Below are 18,685 nucleotides of genomic sequence, written 5' to 3'. Positions count from 1 at the left end.
CAGGAAGTTTTTTTCTCCTGGTATCACTTTGCCTGCCTCAATTTCTGCTAGTATCTAACAACTCTCCAGCCTTAGTTGCTGGGAGGAAAGAAGGAAAGCAGCCAACCTCTGATCCATGGGAGGAGCGGGAGGTCTGAGGGAGGAAAGGGGCAGGCTGGAGGAATGAAAAGAAAGCAGATGACTTTTTTTTTTTTAATGCTTAATATCAAGTGGATCGCCAGATAAAGGGACCAATAGTACTTCATAAGAAAAACAGACTCTCACTCTGAAATGCCCCTAATAGCCTATCTCTGGCTGAGAATTATTCATAGTAAAAGAAAACTAGCGTCTATAAGCCATGAATAATGATACATGTGCTTTATCACATACAAAATTGATCTGCTTAATAATTTGAATGCCTCACCCCGGGAGATGACTCCTACACTTATTACATACATGTCTCCCTCTATTATTCTGGGTAAAAAGTGCATGTCCATTGAAGGAAGATAGGACCTGTGGATTTGATTCAAAGTCCCCATACCTCTCTTTGCTCCATCTGAGCTGAGTAGATCTCTGATTTATGAGAATCTGCTTGGAAACTCCAGTCAGTATTTTAACTCAGTTGTGAATTAGAATTCCATGGGAAGTTTAATACTAGTATCCAAAAATTCAGTGGTGAGGGAGAAAGGAAAAGAGTCTGCCAAGGTTCGTTGTTTGGTTTTTTTTTTTTTCCTATTATTTAATCCTGGCCTGGGTGGCCTGGGTGGTGCAGTGGTAAAAGAATCTGCCTGCCAGTGCAGGAGATGCAGGAGTCACAGGATCGATCCCTGGGTTGGGAATATTCCTGGAAGGAGAAAATGGCAACCAACTCCAGTATGCTTGCCTGAAAATCCCATGGACAGAAGAGCCTGATAAGCTTTGCATCCATGGGTTGCAAAGAGTCAGACATGACTGAGCGAATAAACAAGAACAACAACAAAGAGGAAATAAAAGCATAACCAAAGAGTCTCAGGTGATACCAGTTCCAGTGGATTGAAGAGTGGCCCCTAAAAGACAAGTCTACATCCTGGCTCTAGAAACCTGTTGTCTTGGTCATCTCAGGCTGTCATAAATCACCACAGACTGGGTGGTTTAAACAAGAGACATTTTTATTTTCTCACAGTCCTGGAGGCTAGAAATCACTGAAGAAGGTGCCAGCAGATTCAGTTCCTGAGGAGACCCCTCTTTCGGATTTGAAGATGGATGCCTTCTTCCTGTGTCTTCACACGGTGAAGAAAGAAAGATGGAGCAAGTTTTCTGGCATCTCGGCTTACAAGGGCACTAAACCTATCAGAGACCCCAGTCTCTGCCTCATCTAAGCTTAATTACCTTCAAAAGGCCCTGTCTTCCATGCAAACATCATCACATTAGAGGTTAAGACTTCAACATATGAACTAGGGAGGTGGGGGACACGATTCAGCTCACAGAGCCTGTGAATGTAAACTTATACAGAAAAAAAGGTCTTTGTAGATATTAAGGATCTTGAGAATAGATCCTCTAAGATTACCCACATGTTAGGCGCTCAGTTGTGTCTAACTCTTTGCAACCCCATGGACTGTAGCCCACCAGGCTCATCTATCCATGGGATTCTTCAGGCAAGAATACCAGAGTGGGTTGCCATTTCTTTCTCCAATTACCCAGGTGGACTATAAATCCAATGACAGTTATTTTTATGATAGAAAGGCGGCGGGAGGGGGGAGTCAGCACATGGAGCAAAAGCCAGGAAGACACAGAGGCAGAGAGTGGAGTTACACAGTCTCAAGGCAAGGGAGCCTGCAGCCGACAGAGCTAGGAGAGGCAAGACTGGTTCTCTCTTAGAGCCGTCAGAGGCAGCACAGCCCTGCTGACGCCTTCACTTTGGACTTCTGGCAGCCTGAGCTGTGAGACAATGAATTTCTGTTTTAAGCCAAGAAAAAAAGAAGCCAATGCTCAAATTCTAGCCCTATCCAATTAAATCAATATCTTCTGGAAGTGAAGTCCTGGCACTGCTGTGGTTTAAAGCCCCTGAGGCAGTAACTCTGCATGTAATCAAGGTTGAGAAGCTCAAACCCAAAGAGCTTCCCCTTCTAGGGTTATTATCATTTTAACGAGGGTTTCTTTATTCTGAAAGGCCAAAAATATTCTTGACCTTCTGAAAAATGAATTTTGTTTTTCAGTCGCTCAGTTCAGTTCAGTTCAGTTCAGTTCAGTCGCTCAGTCGTGTCTGACTCTTTGTGACCCCGTGAATCGCGGCACGCCAGGCCTCCCTGTCCATCACAAACTCCCGGAGTTTACTCAAACTCATCCCCATCGAGTCGGTGATGCCATCCAGCCATCTCATCCCCTGTTGTCCCCTTCTCCTCCTTCCCCCAATCCCTCCCAGCATCAGAGTCTTTTCCACTGAGTCAGTTCTTCACAAGAGGTGGCCAGAGTACTGGAGTTTCAGCTTTAGCATCAGTCCTTCCAATGAACACCCAGTCATGTCCAATTCTTTGTGACCCCACGTACTGCAGCATGCAAGGCTTCCCTGTCCTTCACTATCTCCCTGGGTTTGTTCAAACCCATGTCTTTTGGGTCAATGATGCCATCCAACTATCTCATTCTCTATCACCTCCTTCTCCTCCTGCCCTCAATCTTTCCCAAGTATTGGAGCTTCAGCTTCAGCATGAATGTCTGGTGGCAGGTTACTCGTACCAGTGAATGTGCTGGAATGGAGTGGTGACAATACATATTAGATACTTTTGTATCCATTAAAATCTGTTGTCATTTCTATTATGACTGGAAAATAATTTTTTAAAAGAAATTTGAAAATGTGTTGAAGGGTGTTATGAAACAGCAAAGCATTTTTTATTTCTTGATATTGCACTAAAATTATCATTCTATCAAAAATTAGCCTGTAAAGTAACCTCCAAATGCTGAGTATTTTACTTCTTTTATGTTATAAACTCCTATAGTTTTTCTTTCCCAATCTATCACCCTGATCAATAATGAAGAAATCCACTATACCAAGTGAACTAAAGAAGCAAAACAATCACAGTCTTACAGGGAAAAAAAGACAGTTCATATAACCCCAATCCTTCCATTGTAACCTGCCATCAGTAGGCAGGGCAGAAGGTCACCTCTTCATCTCTATTTCTCAAGAAAAGAATTAGTCATACATTTGTTAAATTGGCTTCATCCCCAAAGAATAAATGAGAGATGAACTGCACTGAACAAAGGGACATCACTACACTCAGAAAGCCATTTGCTTGCAACAGGAAATCGATGTAAAACAGTCTTACAACATTGCATGACATTAAATGTCTATAATCACTTTATTCTGCTTAACTTGTATAGATGTGTTCTGCCAGCATCCTTCCTCTATAATCTCTCCGTAGGAAAACTCATCTCCTTTCACAACCACAGGGATCACTTATAAACTAATAGCCCTCAAATCCGCATCTCCATCCCCGACATCCCTTCTAAGCCCCAGAGGCCATATGGTGCAGTGGCTAATGATGCATACACAGGCTTTAGAGTCAGACTGTCTGTGTTCAACCCCCAGCCACCGCTTATTGGTCAAATTATTTATCTTCAAGAAGCCTCACTTTCATCATCTTTGAATGGAGAAAAATGCGGGTTGCTCAGTGCTGTTAACACAGACTTGAGAAATGTATTTACTATAATTATTGAGGAGAGGTAGGAGACATGCATTGCATTCCTGGGTAGGGAAGATTCCCTGGAGTAGGAATGGCAACCCACTCCAGTATTCTTGCCTGGGAAATCCTATGGAGAGAGGAGACCAGCGAGCTACAGCCTATGGGGTCACAAAGAGTTGGACACAACTGAGCACACACACATACACACACACACACATGCTTATCCATGCAGATGTTCCAGGAAAACCTTAAAAACAAAGCTGTCAAAAGGTGAATTCATTATTTTCCCCAAATACATGATTCACCTCTATGAGCTCTACTGTATTGAATAAAATCATCATCCTACCAACTATGTGGCCCCCACAGAATCGTTTTGCTATTCTTCCTTCTCCCTTACTTCCCACTTACTTGGCCACATCCTGTTGGGTCTCTACAGTGACCCAATCCATCTTCATCCATCCCCATTGACAGGACCTGAGTTCAGGGCATCGTCACTTCCATGACCACAAGTTCCTATAAGGAGTTTCCTAGGCTCCAATCTCTTGCCCTCATATCACTGCCTGATGTCCTCCAGCAACACAGATCCAAACTAGAAATAACTCTCCCATCCTCTCAAATGCTTCACATGATATGTCATTCAAAGACTTTCAAAATAATGTCCCAACCCACCTATCCAACCTCATCTACCCTATAGTCTTCTAAGGAGGATCTCAGTCTCTACTAACAAGAGTGACCCACTCCCATGGGCATTCTCAGAGGGAAATATAATTTCCCAGGCACTGACTGTAAATCTATCCCTCAAGTAAACAGGACAGATTGCAAATGAGAACAAGGTTACTATTTATATAGTATATATATATATAATATATTATATATAATATATATATTATATATATAAAATCTTAATGTGATTCTACTTTATGTCTTTTAGAGCAAATTGTTTAAATGTTTGCACTTTATAATTAGCTTTAAAAGGATTACTAGATCTTTATCTCACATTCAATCTTAACTAGCTTTGGGGGGACTATATTATGGACAAGTAATACTAGCCAACAACCTAAAATTCAAATTAAGCCCAAAAGTTCATTTTGACACCTCTTAGTATATTCTTTTCTTTTAACCCACCCACTTCCCAAAGCACCTTATACCACAACACTTGACCTCTCAGCTCTTGAAAACTAAGTATACGGTGTTCCCTATGCCTCCTAAGCCTTATTTGCCCTTCTTCATCCTTACTTGGGCTTCCCTGGTGAGTCAGTGGTAAACAATCCACCTAATAATAGAGGAGAAACAGGAGTTGCAGGTTCGATCCTTGACTCAGGAAGATCCCCTAGAGGAGCAAATGGTAACCCACTCCAGTATTCTATGTATTCGATGTATACCCCAGTATTCCAGTATTCTGCCTTTGGGAAATCCCATGGACAGAAGAGCCTGGCAGGCTATAGTCCATGGGGTCACAAAGAGTCGAACACACACACACACGCATCCTTACTTATTCACGTTGTCTCATCCTCCCCCTCAGCTTAATTAGTATCCTCTCTTTGAATGTTTTCCTTTTATCAAATGTAATATTATTATTTATTTAACACTGCAAATCTACTTTAGCCATTCAGTAAGGCTACATTTTAATGGGCAGCTGCATGCTTGTATTGAATACCGATTACAGCTCAGTTCTATAACAATTCAGTCAACAGCTGTGAGGATCACAGGCCCTCCCTTCCCCTGGTCCTCTTTGGGGTGTCTGCCAACAGGGACAGGTTTTATTCCCTACCATGCAGAAGCACAGAAAGTGGTTCCTTGTGCTGTGTTTACTTGTCTTTCATGCCTTTTTGGGTGCATTTGATATTAAAATGTGAATTTAATATAAACTAATTTATTGATTTTTCTATATGGTTTTTAATTTTTCTATTCTGTTTAAGAAACCCTTCATTAGCCTGAGGTAATAAAAATACTATTCTATATTATCTTCTGAAAGCTCTTTGTTTTTTTTTCCTTTCACACTTATATCTTATAGTCACTGTGAATTACTTTTTGTGTTTGGTGTAGCAACTATTAAAAAAAATAATGATTTTTAATATCATTAATGATAGCAACAAAAAAATCAAATATCTAGTAATAAATCTTACAAGGTATGCCCAAGATCTCTGCAGGAAACCTATAAAACTTTGTTGAGAGAAATGAAAGTAATCAAAATAAATGATGAGATCCATGGATTTTAGGATTAAGAAACTAACTAACGTTAAGATGTCAATTGATGCTTTCAAATTGTGATGCTGGAGAAGACTCTTAAGAGTCCCTTGGACACTGCAAGGAGATCAAATCAGTCAATCCTAAAGGAAATCAGTCCTGAGTATTCATTGGAAGGACTAATGCTGAAGCTGAAACTCCCAATACTTTGGCTGCCTGATGTAAAGAACTAACTAATTGGAAAAGACCCTGATGCTGGGAAATATTGAAGTCAGGAGGAGAAGGGGAGGACAGAGGATGAGATGCTTTGATGGTATCAACTCGATGGATGTGAGTTTGAGCAAACTCTGTAAGATGGTGATGAACAGGAAGGCTGGGCATGCTACAATCCATGGGGTCACAAAGAGTCGGACATGACTGAACAACTGAACTGAACTGAACACTTCAAGGAGATCAAATCAGTCAATGCTAAAGGAAATCAACCCTGAATATTCATTGGAAGGACTGATGCTGAAGTTGAAGCTCCAATACCTTGACTGCTTGATGGAAAGAGCCAACTCATTGGAAAAGACCCTGTTGCTGGGAAAGACTGAAGCAAAAGGCAATGGGGGATGGCAGAGGATGAGATGGTTAGATAGCATCAACAACTCAATGGACATGAATTTGAGCAAACTCCAGGAGATAGTGGAGGACAGAGAAGCCTGGCATGAGGCAATCCATGGGATCACAGAGTTAGACAGGACCAAGTGACTAAACAATCTTTCCTTGTGTAGTGCTTAGTTGCTCAGTTGTGTCTGAATCGTTGTGACCCCATGGACTGTAGCCTGCCAAGCTGCTCTGTCCATGGGGATTCTCCAGGCAAGTGTACTGGAGTGGGTTGCCATGCTCTCCTCCAGCGGATCTTCCCAACCCAGGGATCCAACCGAGGTCTCCCACATTGTGGGCAGATTCTTTACCAACTGAGCCACCAGGAAAGCCCAAAAATACTGGAGTGGGCTGCCAATTCCTTCTCCAGGGGATCTTCCCAACCCAGGAATCAAACCGGGTTTATTCCTTCCTCTTTTAAACCAAATCTCCTGCATCTCAAGAGAATTCTTTACCAGCTGAGCCACCAGGGAAAATTCAAAATAGAGTTAAAGTAAACATCTCAGATCCAGCCTACAATGAGGCAGTTTCGAATTTAAAAAACCAAAGAGGCAAATTTTATTCCCCTGGCCAAAATTTCCTTTCACTGGAAAGGAAATTTTCCATTGATTTTAAATGAAGCTATCTCTGTTGAAATTATTCTTTGTAATATTTTAAATACATTTTAAAGGTTAAAATAAAACATATTACTGACAAGTGAATAGCATCAACCTCATCAGGATAGGTAGAGAAGAAATTAGAACCTGAAGTGCATAAATTGATAGATAGATATTTAGATATGAATACATAGATATAAATAGGTGAGAGCTAGAGGAGTCCCTTGAATAGCAAGGAGTTCAAACCAGTCAATTCTAAAGGAAATCAACCCTGAATATTCATTGGAAGGACTGATGCTGAAGCTGAAGCTCTAATACTTTTTGGCCACCTGAAGTGAAGAGCTGACTCACTGAAAAAGACCCTGATGCTGGGTAAGACTGAGGCAGGAGAAGGAGGTGACAGAGGATGAGATGGTTGGATAGCATCACTGAATTAATGGACATGAGCTTGAGCAAATTCTGGGAGATTGTGAAGGACAGGGAAGCATGGTGTCCTGTAGTTCAAGAGGTCACAAAGAGTTGGACACAATGACTGAACAACAACAAGATTGATGATAGATAGATAGATACTTACTAACCATTTTTAGTTGGTTTTAAAAAATGTGCTTCTAGCAGATACAAAGGTAGCAGCCTGAAATCTATCTGAACTTCTCCAGCCAAGTCAAATGCCCTAGCTCAGGGCTATACATCCTAGAGAAAGCAGCATCTTTCTTCTAATTCACAACAAAGCTAGTAGTAGATTTTAAAAACTGAAGTGTCTGGGTCATTTTTAGTACAAAATCAAAGCTATGGCATAACATCTGATATGTGATAATGTCATATTGAGAGGAAATATTCATTCATGAGGGCGTGCTTGCCCAGAGGAAACCTGAAAGAAATCCCTCCTGCCATGGAGCTCATATTCTAGTGAGAAGAGAGAGACTCTAAATAGGACTCTGTGCAAGGCAGTGCTAAGTCACTCATTCATGTATGACTCTTTGTAACTCCATGGACTGCAGCCTGCCAGGCTCCTCTATCTTTGGGGATTCTCAAGGCAAGAATACTGGAGTGGGTTGCCATGTCCTCCTCCAGAAGATCTTCCAACCCAGGGATCGAACCCAGGTCTCCCACATTGCAGGTGGATTCTTTACTGACTGAGCCGCCAAGGAAGGCCAAATAGGACTCTAAATTATACTGACTTAATAAAACATAAGGCATTGAGAAAACACAAAGCAGCAGAAGAAATGCTAAGGAGAAATATATAAGGAATTATATAAATGATATTTAAAAAAAGTAAAGCAAGGAAAAGGAATAAAGAATATGGGGAAGCTGGGGAAGGCATTACAATTTTAGACAATGTGGCCATCTAAGACAGCATTTGAGTAAAACCCTAAAGGAAATGGAGAATGAGTAATGCACTTATCTGGGGGAAAAGTAGTCCAGGGGGAAGGTGGAGCAGGTGCAAACGTCTTGAGGCAGGAATATGCCTGATGAGTTGGAGTATTAGTACTACCAGATTCAGTGTTCACTCAATGCAAAAGTGCTAGTCACTCAGTTGTGTCCAACTCTTCGCAACCCCGTGGACTGTAGCCCACAAGGTTCCTTTGTCCATGGAATTCTCCAGGCAAGAACACTAGAGTAAGTAGCCACTTCCTTCTCCAGGGTATTTTCCTGACCTAGGGATTGAACCCCGGTCTCCTGCACTGGAGGCGGATTTTTTAGCACCTGAGCCACTGGAGAAGCCCCAGTACTACCAGATACTCCCATGTGAAGTGAGGTGAAGTGAAGCGAAGTCGCTTAGTCCTGTCCAATTTCTTGCACCCCCATGGACTGTATCCTGCCAGGCTCTGTCCATGGGATTATCCAGGCAAGAATACTAGAGTGGGTTGCCATTTCCTTCTCTAGGGGATCTTCCCAACCCAGGGTTTGAGTCCAGATCTCCCACACTGCAGGCAGACTCTTTACCATCTGAGCCACCAGTCAAGTCCTATACTATATATACATATATAGAGAGAGCACTTAATTATGCAACGTAGTGTGCTAGTCATTTTACATAGAAATACCTATTTAGTCTTCATAGCAACCCTATGATACAGGGGGTACTGTTATCCCCATTTTATAGATGAGTAAATTGAGGCAAAGGTTGCTAGGTAACTTGCTCAAGATCACAAAAATATCAGTGAAAAATTCAAACCCAGGCAGTTTGGCCCCATGTCTGAGGCCTAGACTCTACTATAGTATATCTAGTAATTTAGTGGTTTTAATCATCAGTGTATTCCTATTATGATTATATCTATATTTTAAAAATAGAAAGAAGAAAAAATTTCAAGAATCCAGTGAAGTTAGTCAACCTAATGGACCAACCTAGAAAATTCAAATCTAACAAAATAATTATCCATTCACCAATTCCTCTATGATAAGCATGGCTCCTTATACAGTGTAAAGTTTTCTCAGTGGTTCAAGCCTTATAAATGATGCAAAATTTAGAAAGAAGACACCTTAACAAATCACTGAATTTTGATTACAATGACTTAGAGAAAGCTAAATTAATTGCCTACTTAAAAAAAATCCTGGAGAAGGAAATGACAACCCACTCCAGTGTTCTTGCCTGGGAAATCCCATGGACAGAGGTGCCTGGCAGGCTATAGTCCACAGGGTCGAAAATGTGTCAGACACAACTTAGCGACTAAACAACTTAAAAAAAAAATAGGTGAATAACAGAATCACTAATAGGAATTCTACAACCAGATTTTCTATGTATGAATCACAGCTTCATTCTGTATTATGTGTCAAGAAATGTGGGTAGTAATAGTACCTACCTTGCAGGGTTCTTATGATTATGTTAGCAGTGCCTGTTATAGGAAAGGCATGAGACAAATCTTAGTTATTGTATTACTTTAGTGGCAGTGTAGTCTATTATGTTAGCGGATTGGAATCCTACATTAACCACTTCCCAGCTTTGGGACTCATACAATTTACTTTACCCCTCATTTTCTCAGTTTCTCATCTGTAAAATGGGAATAATACTAATGACTTCACAGTGTTGCTTGAAGGATTAAAAAAATTACTATATGTAAAATGTTTAGACCAGCACCTGGCCCATAATAATTATTATAATTTTGCTGATAGTAAAATTATCATTGTATGTCATCTAGATTTATTAAGGAAGTCATTTATTTCCTCTTCCATTTTGGTTCAAGAAGACATGATCAAACTGTGGAATCTCTTTAAATGTTTTTCTTTATAATTTGCTTCCTTGTCACTTAGAGCATGTTCAACAAACTAAAAAGAATACTAGTCTAGGCCTTTTACTTAAAACAGTCAAAATGTTGACTTCTGTGCTAAATTATTTAGCCACTTTCCTAAAAACTGTGTTTTGGCAAACTTCCTTCCCTCTATTACTAACGTGAGAATTCAGGTAGATTTAATTTTGTATTCCTTATCTGTAATTACCATCATCTTACTGTTTTCAGCATTCACTCATATTTAACAATAAAATGCTGATAACATATAAAGATCTATGACATGTGTCATTTTTTCTTTATAATAGGATAGTTTAGGGCCTCCATTTAATTACATACAAGGGAAAAGAAATTGAGCCATAGCTGCAGTTAGATACACTGATGACAATTACTATTTACAGTAAACATGTCCTTATCAAGCTTTCATGTCCCTACCTCAACATCTAAACTGCCATGACCTTGCCTTAGAGCTATTCAGACATATTAGGTAAGGTATTATTTGCAGAGAACATTACCTTTAGCCTTACTCAAATGGCAGAAAAATCTGCCAAAAACCTAAATTTCTGTGTAATCAGCTTGGTTGGCACATTTTGCAGAGTTGGCAAGACCGAGCAAATGTTGTAACAAATAGCCCCTCTTGATTCTGCCCTGTGAGGGAAACATGTTATTTCTATTTTGTGCTTACCATGAGCCTAGCAGGGAAAAGTTCCATGCAGAAAATACCTGATACATGTAGAGTACCTTCAACTGTCACCCAAATCTTATTAAGGTACGGAATTCTGAATATGGAAATTCTATCTCAGGCCTCATAAATGTTGAAGTTACTATAATGATCTCATTATCAGTGGTTTTACCAAGAAGTAATTCTACTATGTGAATCCAAAGCCAATGTGGTTATTTTGCTCATTTCTGAATGCTTCAGCAGAGATTATCATTTCCTAACTCTATAGATACTTTTTAAAATCTAAAATTCAACAATTCTAAGTTAAAGAATGAATCAGGAATTACCAATTGATATTATCAGCTAAAATAACATGGAGAACATTTGACAAAAGAATCAACAAGTATAAAATCTCTTTCAGGTATCTGAAAAGGAAAGTTCTTTTTCATAGTCAGGAGAGCACAAATTTTCATAAATTATCACAACTTGTTTCCAATCAATGCTTTTCAGGCATTTTCCAATTTATATTTTCCTAGGGGGCTCTACAAATGTTCTGCAGAATTATTTACAGCAATTGGTACTTGACTTCTTTGGTCTTTCCAAACTTCAGGAATCTTAAAATTATAGATCTGAGGTGTGGATAATACTCATAGAGTCTGATAAGAGGAATTGATTCCAGATATCAGAAAAAAATAATTCTTTGCTCTAGGAGTCATGGATTGTTCTCCCTCTAGTCTATATTTTAAAAACATTACTCAGTAGACAGTTTCTGGTGGCTTCTATTTTGTCAGATTATAGTTCCTCCCAAAAGTGATGTGTTTGACCACAACTCATAATGTGATGTGTTTGACCACGACAGTGACTGGGTCACCTTACCATCTCCGGAGTTCCACTGATTACAATAAGACATTGTCTGACATTTAATTTGTTTAGAGTTAGAGATTCACTGTGGTAATTCTAACACAGCAGAAGTTTAGAGATATACAAAACCTTTCTTGAAGGATAGCTAATCTTGTCTCAATTCATTACCCTTGTTTTCATCTCTAGTAACTGTTACCAGGCAATTAACAACCATTCCAAGAATGGGCCTGAAATATAGCATTTCTGAAAGCAGGAGAAAACTCCCCAGATTCAGAAGATATACTGTATTGTAGGCCCTAATAGGTTGATATTTAACATAGAAATACTCATTTATTTAAAAATTAATCAAGAACATAATTTTAATTGTAAGCATGAAGTGCCATATAAAGTATAGATGAGAAGAATTTTTTTTAAATTTCTATCATAGTTTAAGAAATTCTATAAAGACAATCACACCTAGTGGTCTGTAAAAAGTTAGAATGCAATTCTTTTCTGCTCATATATCTTAAGATTTACCCAGAGATTCAGTTTCAGGAGCATTCAAGGCCAGAGTCCTCTCAGAAACACTCACCTATTTTTAATTCTTATTTTCCTCTCCACTTCTCTTCCTTTGAGCAACTCATCAAACCATTATCTTATTTCTGTCTGAAAGACAGCTCTCCCATTGATTCCTGCATATAACTTGAAACTCTTGAGTCCTCTATATTCTGGATCTTGATATTTATGGAATAGACTTTGGAATTCAGAGAGACCTTTTCTCTCCAATCCGACCCTTGCAAATGAAACTTGGACTTTCAAGACTAGCTCTTTCTGCTTTACTCTTTAAACACAGTGTGGTTTAATTTAACAATTTATTTGGTTTTTGTCTTGAGTTCCTGATACAGAGCTCCAAAAACCCTTGAAATGTCCCGAGCAAAAAGAATGTCTTTTTTTATTCATAACTAGCACCCTTGGATCACATATGAGTTTACAATAATGAGGTGACTTAGGATGGGGACCCTATTTAGTTTTTGCCTCAATATGGAGATCACAAGAAAGGCCAACTAAATAGCAAGTTGGAATTCCCAGTATCACCCCTGACTTCTTGGGAGTGAAGGCAGCGGGAAGCTATAAAAACTCTGAACAATGATATTCTTTAAAGAACTCCCTTGTTCATAAAGAAGGTACTGAGAGGGAGGGTGATTCACCCATAGGAGGTGTAGAAACTCTACCCATCTTCTCCACCATACTTTGAACTATGCACCTCTTCAGTTTGGTTGTTCCTGTATTGTGTCCTTTCTAATAAACCAATAAAGGTAAGTAAAGTGTGTTCCTGAGTTCCTGAGCCATTCTACCAAATTGTTGAAACTGAAGCAGGGTTTGTATGGATCCTTGATTTACTGCTAGTTGTCCAAACATGGCCCAGGACTTACGGCTGGCACCTGAAGTGGAGGAAGGCTTGTGGCATTGAGATCTTAACCTGTGGGGTCTGTGCTAATTGTGAGTAGCTCCAAAATTCAGTTAAATCATTGGATGCCAGTAGGTGTCTGGAGAATCAGAGAACTGACTGTTGGTGTCAGGAAGCACCTCAGAACATGATGATTTTGAAAGTCTGAACTAACAAAAGTAAGCAATGCCATCACTGTTTTTTGCCTGTATTATCCCTGCACCCTCTCCCATTCCTATCCCAAGCATGCAGGCTTTAGTATCAATGAATGTAGCACTATGAAGACAGTGAGTGTTACTTGAGGTGAAAATAAATCTGTGTTGTGAAACAAACTATATTCCTCTAAAATCTATATGTTGAAGCCTGAACTTCCAAGGTAACTATATTTGGAAATAAGACCTTTAGGGAAGTAAATAAAGCTTAGGGAAGTAATTACTTAGGGAAGTAATTAAACGAGGCCGTAGGATGGGATCCTAATCCCATAAAGCTGGTGTCCTTATAGGAAGAGAAAGAGACATGAAAGATGTCTCCACACATGCACACAGAGGAAAGGCCATGTGAGAATACAGCGAGAAGGCTGCTATCTACAAGGCAAGAAAAGTTCTCACCAAAACCCCAGTTTGCTACCACCTTCAATTTAGACTTAGAGCCTCTTGAACTGTGAAAAATTAAATTTCTTTTGTTTAAGCCACCCAATCTTGATATTCTGTTGTGGAAGCCTAAGCTGACTGACTAATGCAATCTGATAAAATTTTTAAAATATTAACACTTCCAGTCAACACCTAAATCTTTTTTAACTTAAAGACTGACACTTTTTTCCAACAGACTGTAACACCAGGGATAGGTCAGGTGATTCAATTATTTCAATTCAAGCACTTCTGTTAACGGGTTGCAAAAATAATTCTAGAAACCTAGTTTTAGAAAGTCTAGTTTTTTACTTTAAGCCATTACACTATAAACTAGAGCTTTTAACTCAAAGTTTAATCTTTCATTCATATATATAGACTATGCAAACTGAGAAATATAGTTCCTGCTTTTAAAATTGTTTACAGTTTTGCTACAGGACAGATATTAACCAAATAACCACACAATTCCCAGAGGTTCAAGTGGGTGTAGCAATCCAAGGATTTTATTATTCCACATTTACTGGTATCAGGTTGATGCAGGAAGACAAGTAGAAGAGTCCCAGGAAAGCTGTTTTTTTTTCCCCATAAAATGCACAGAAATATACATATTACATTTCAGAAATTCATTGAGATTATATTATTTTATAGTTAGCAATTTATTTTTTTAATATTTTTAATATAAACCATTTTTTAAAGTTTTTGTTGAATTTGTTACAGCATTGGTCCTGTTTTATGTTTTGGTTTCTTGGTCATGAGGCATGCGGGATCTTAGCTCCCCAACCAGAGATTGAACATACATCCCCTGCTTTGAAAGGCAGAGTTGTTAATGCTGGACCACTGGAGCTTCAAGCACTTTGTATGAGAAGTCAAGAATGAGTAACGATGCATATAAAATATATAGCTAATGGGAAGTTGCTGTATAACAAGGGAGCTCAGCGAGGTTCTCTGTGACAACCTAGAGAGGCGGGATGGAGTGGGGTCCCAGGGAGGTTCAAAAGGGAGAGGACACATGTTTAGAACAATTATTCTCCAATTAAAAATAAATTTTAAAAACTAATGAGTAATGAAAAGACCAACAGAACTAGAAGGATTGACTTATGAAGAAAGATCGAAAGGAGTAAATGCCTATAACTTGACCAACACACAACTGAAAAAGAATATGGCAATGGAAACAAACTCAAATCATTTAGAAAATACAGACATTTCAATAATGACATAAAAGTAAGGAAATGATTTTTACATTATAGAAAATGAGCCATCTTTATTATTCAATTAGACATGCAGTTAAAGGTCTTTAAAATGATACATGAGTTCAGAATTGAGACAAAATAATCCTGAGCGACTTTGGTCACTAAAAACAAGGTAACTACTGGAAATTTTATCTACACTTGGTTATCACCACCCAAGACATTTATGATGATAGAAATATTGGGAAAGCTTTCTAACAGTTCAGGAAATAATTTATGGGGGAAAAGATCAAGGAGTTAGGCAACGAATTTTCAAAGCCAAGGACTGTATATTCTAGCACTGACTTGTCATCTCCTGTTAGAAAATTCAGAGCAAAATGACATATTTCCTTTTTGCTATAAGAATCAAACCCTAGACCGTATTAATGATGGTACCAGTGAATGTAGTGATGATGGAACTCTTACGTTGCATGGATAGCAGTCTTCTTGGGAGTTAATCCAAGGAAAGGTAAAGAACCATGTCTTTCCACGAAGCTCAAAGAAATACCTCACCAAAGAGTCCCCAATCTACTTACCATCCTCAACAAATAAAGTGGATTTACCTGGAATTAAGTACTGTTGAGGTGAATTATAATATTCTCTCATTTAAAATTTTTTAATTACATGATTTTAAATTGAGCCTGTAAGTCTATTGGATCAGTTAAGAAAACCAAAGACCTTTTAAAAGTACACATAAGAAAGAAAAATATTCTAATAAATATTTTAAATACCACTCAAATATTAATAGTACAGTGTACTGTTTGCTTCTCCCTGAAATAAGCTCATTCTTAAAGATGCTTCAAAGAGAAAAGGAAAAGGAAGAAGCCAGGCAAACTCATTGTTCTAGCCCAAAGCTAACCCAGGGCTTAATGCCTAAGGCATTCTATATGGAAACAGCACAGATAAGGGAGCAGCTGGGGGCAGACTTACAAAGGAAGCTCCAGAGAATAGGAATTAGTACATTTCAGTAAATGATGCTGAGTAATATTCCATTGTGCATTTGTACCATAAAGTTGGTAAGGATAACCATATATGCAAGACAGAAAAAGAGACACAGATGTATAGAACAGTCTTTTGGACTCTATGGGAGAAGGCAAGGGTGGGATGATCTGAGAGAATAGCATTGAAACATATATATTATCAAGTGTGAAACAGATCGCCAGCCCAGGTTGGATGCATGAGACAAGTGCTCAGGGCTGGTGCACTGGGAAGACCCAGAGGGATGGGATGGGGAGGGAGGCGGGAGGGGGGATCGGGATGGGGAACACATGTAAATCCATGGCTGATTCATGTCAATGTATGACAAAAACCACTACAATATTGTAAAGTAATTAGCCTCCAACTAATAAAAATAAATCAAAAAAAAGATAAATGATACACTATTAATGTCAAAGTTATTTCCTAATGTCTTCAAATACCAAGATAAACATTGCAACTGTGAACTGTGAAAGTTGCAATCTTTCCATATCCTACTGAAGCAAATGGGACATCCCTTGGATTTTAAAATTCCCCCATCACAACAGCTCTGCCTTTTAAGTGGGAAGAACACCCAAAAGAAGGCTTTGATCTAAAAGTAATGCAATACTTTAAAAAACTGAAGATGAGCAATAGTAATGGTCAATGCAGAACCCTTTGATCCTTGTAGTCATTCCCTGTGGGATATCCACAAGGTCTAGGTATCCAGTGAGAAAGAAATATGCAAGAATTTAGATGCATAGGTGCCTCAAATTATGTATATAATTTCAAGATATCCTTTTCCCTACTGTGAATTCCTACATTAATTTGGGAATATTTTGTTTAGTAAACTGTTTTGAGTTTTCATTAAACTAGACAACATTATACTATAATCTGGAGAGAAAAATTCCTTCCACCATTGTTAATCATTTATCAATTTTGAATCAAAAGCATTTTTAATAAAACATTAGTCAAAATAAACAATATTTCCAGAAAATTTTGTACACTGAAAATAGCAATAAGTATCCTACAGAATTAGTAGAAATAAAATCAAAGTTGCAGGTTTCTTTTTCTTTGAGGGATGGCTAGAAGTATATAGATTGACCCTGTTTATTTTTAACTTATGTTAGAAACAGTGGTTAAAATTTTGGATTCTGCAGTGGTTTTTAAACTATGTTCCAGGAAACCATTGGGTGGATTTCCCCAGAGAATCGTGGATTCCACAAATGGTACATTTTAAGTAAAATTTAAAATCTACCTTAAAATGTTTTTAAACCAAATACACACGCGTGCGTGCACACACACACACACACACACACACACACACACACACACACACACTTCAAAAGAAACTAGAAATTGGATTGAGATAGGCAGACTCAGACTCTGACTTGACTAGATGTTTGAAGTTGAGTAATACATGTAATCTTTCACATTCTCAATTTCCCTCTCTAGAAATGGAGAAGATAAGAGTATATTCATAGCTCAGAGTCATTTACAGGAAAAAATGAGATGCTGCAGGGAGACAGTACAACACCATGCTTCAGAGCACAGGTCCTATAACAATGGGGCCTTAAATATGATACCTGGGCCAACAAGAGAATCAGCTGCAGCTGGAAACATGTTGGAAATGCAAATCCCGAGGATCTGATCCACAGGCTTCTCTGGTATCTCAGACAGTAAAGAATCTGCCTGCCAGTGCAGAAGATGCAGGAGAGGTGGGTAGGTTCAGTCTCTGGGTTAGGAAGATCCCCTGGAAGAGGAAATGGCAACCCACTCCAGGATTCTTGCTTGGAGAATTCCACAGGCAGAGAAGCCTGGTGGCCTACAGTCCATAGCACTTAGCACACACACGCATAGGACCTGCTCCACACGAATTCAGGGTGGGACCGGCAGTTTTTGTTCTAAGAAGCCCTCCAGGTGGTTCTAATGCACACTCAGGTGAGATATATAATCCTAGACTCAGCTCCTTAGCTTTGAATCTTGAATTCTAGCCTGGTCATTTAGTAGGTACATCTCCACGGGCAAGTTACCAAATTTCCATAATCCATGTAAAGTATATGAAACAGAATAATAAATATTTGTTATTAAAGTACTTGGGACAGTGCTGGACTATATTAAGCATCTCAGTAAGTGACCACTAGTATGATTATTATCTAAGTTATCACTATTATTATTATTACATGTCATTGTGAAACAGGATCCAATAATAAAATGCTTCAGTATATTCAAGTTCCAAGAAACTGCTTGCATTCAAGGTAAAGAAAAAGAAATTGAAAGCTTATGACTACATATAGTGACTTCTATGTATTTTTTGAAAGTAAAACACATAGAAATGTGCCCAATAGACTTATTTTTAAGTTCAAAAAAAACTCAGGTTGCCTTTTCTTCATAAAATCAAACTTGTTGGAGGCAGACACACTAAAACTAAAATTGATTCACCATGATCATTCCAGCAGTTTTAAAATTCAAAGATTAGAAGGACACAGTGTTCCTTCTAATGTGCTGATTTTATTCCTTTTGTAGTCCAAATGTCCACACAGTGCCAGGTTTGAATGCTAAGTATGACACATCAGTATATTTTTGTTCTTTGTATCTTGTAAAGGTTCAAAGAAAGGCAAACATGCCAATATGCACATGGCCTGAC

The sequence above is a fragment of the Odocoileus virginianus genome, chromosome 8 (assembly GCF_023699985.2).
Source record: "Odocoileus virginianus isolate 20LAN1187 ecotype Illinois chromosome 8, Ovbor_1.2, whole genome shotgun sequence".
Classification (NCBI taxonomy): Eukaryota; Metazoa; Chordata; class Mammalia; order Artiodactyla; family Cervidae; genus Odocoileus; species Odocoileus virginianus.
This window is presented reverse-complemented; position numbering follows the sequence as displayed.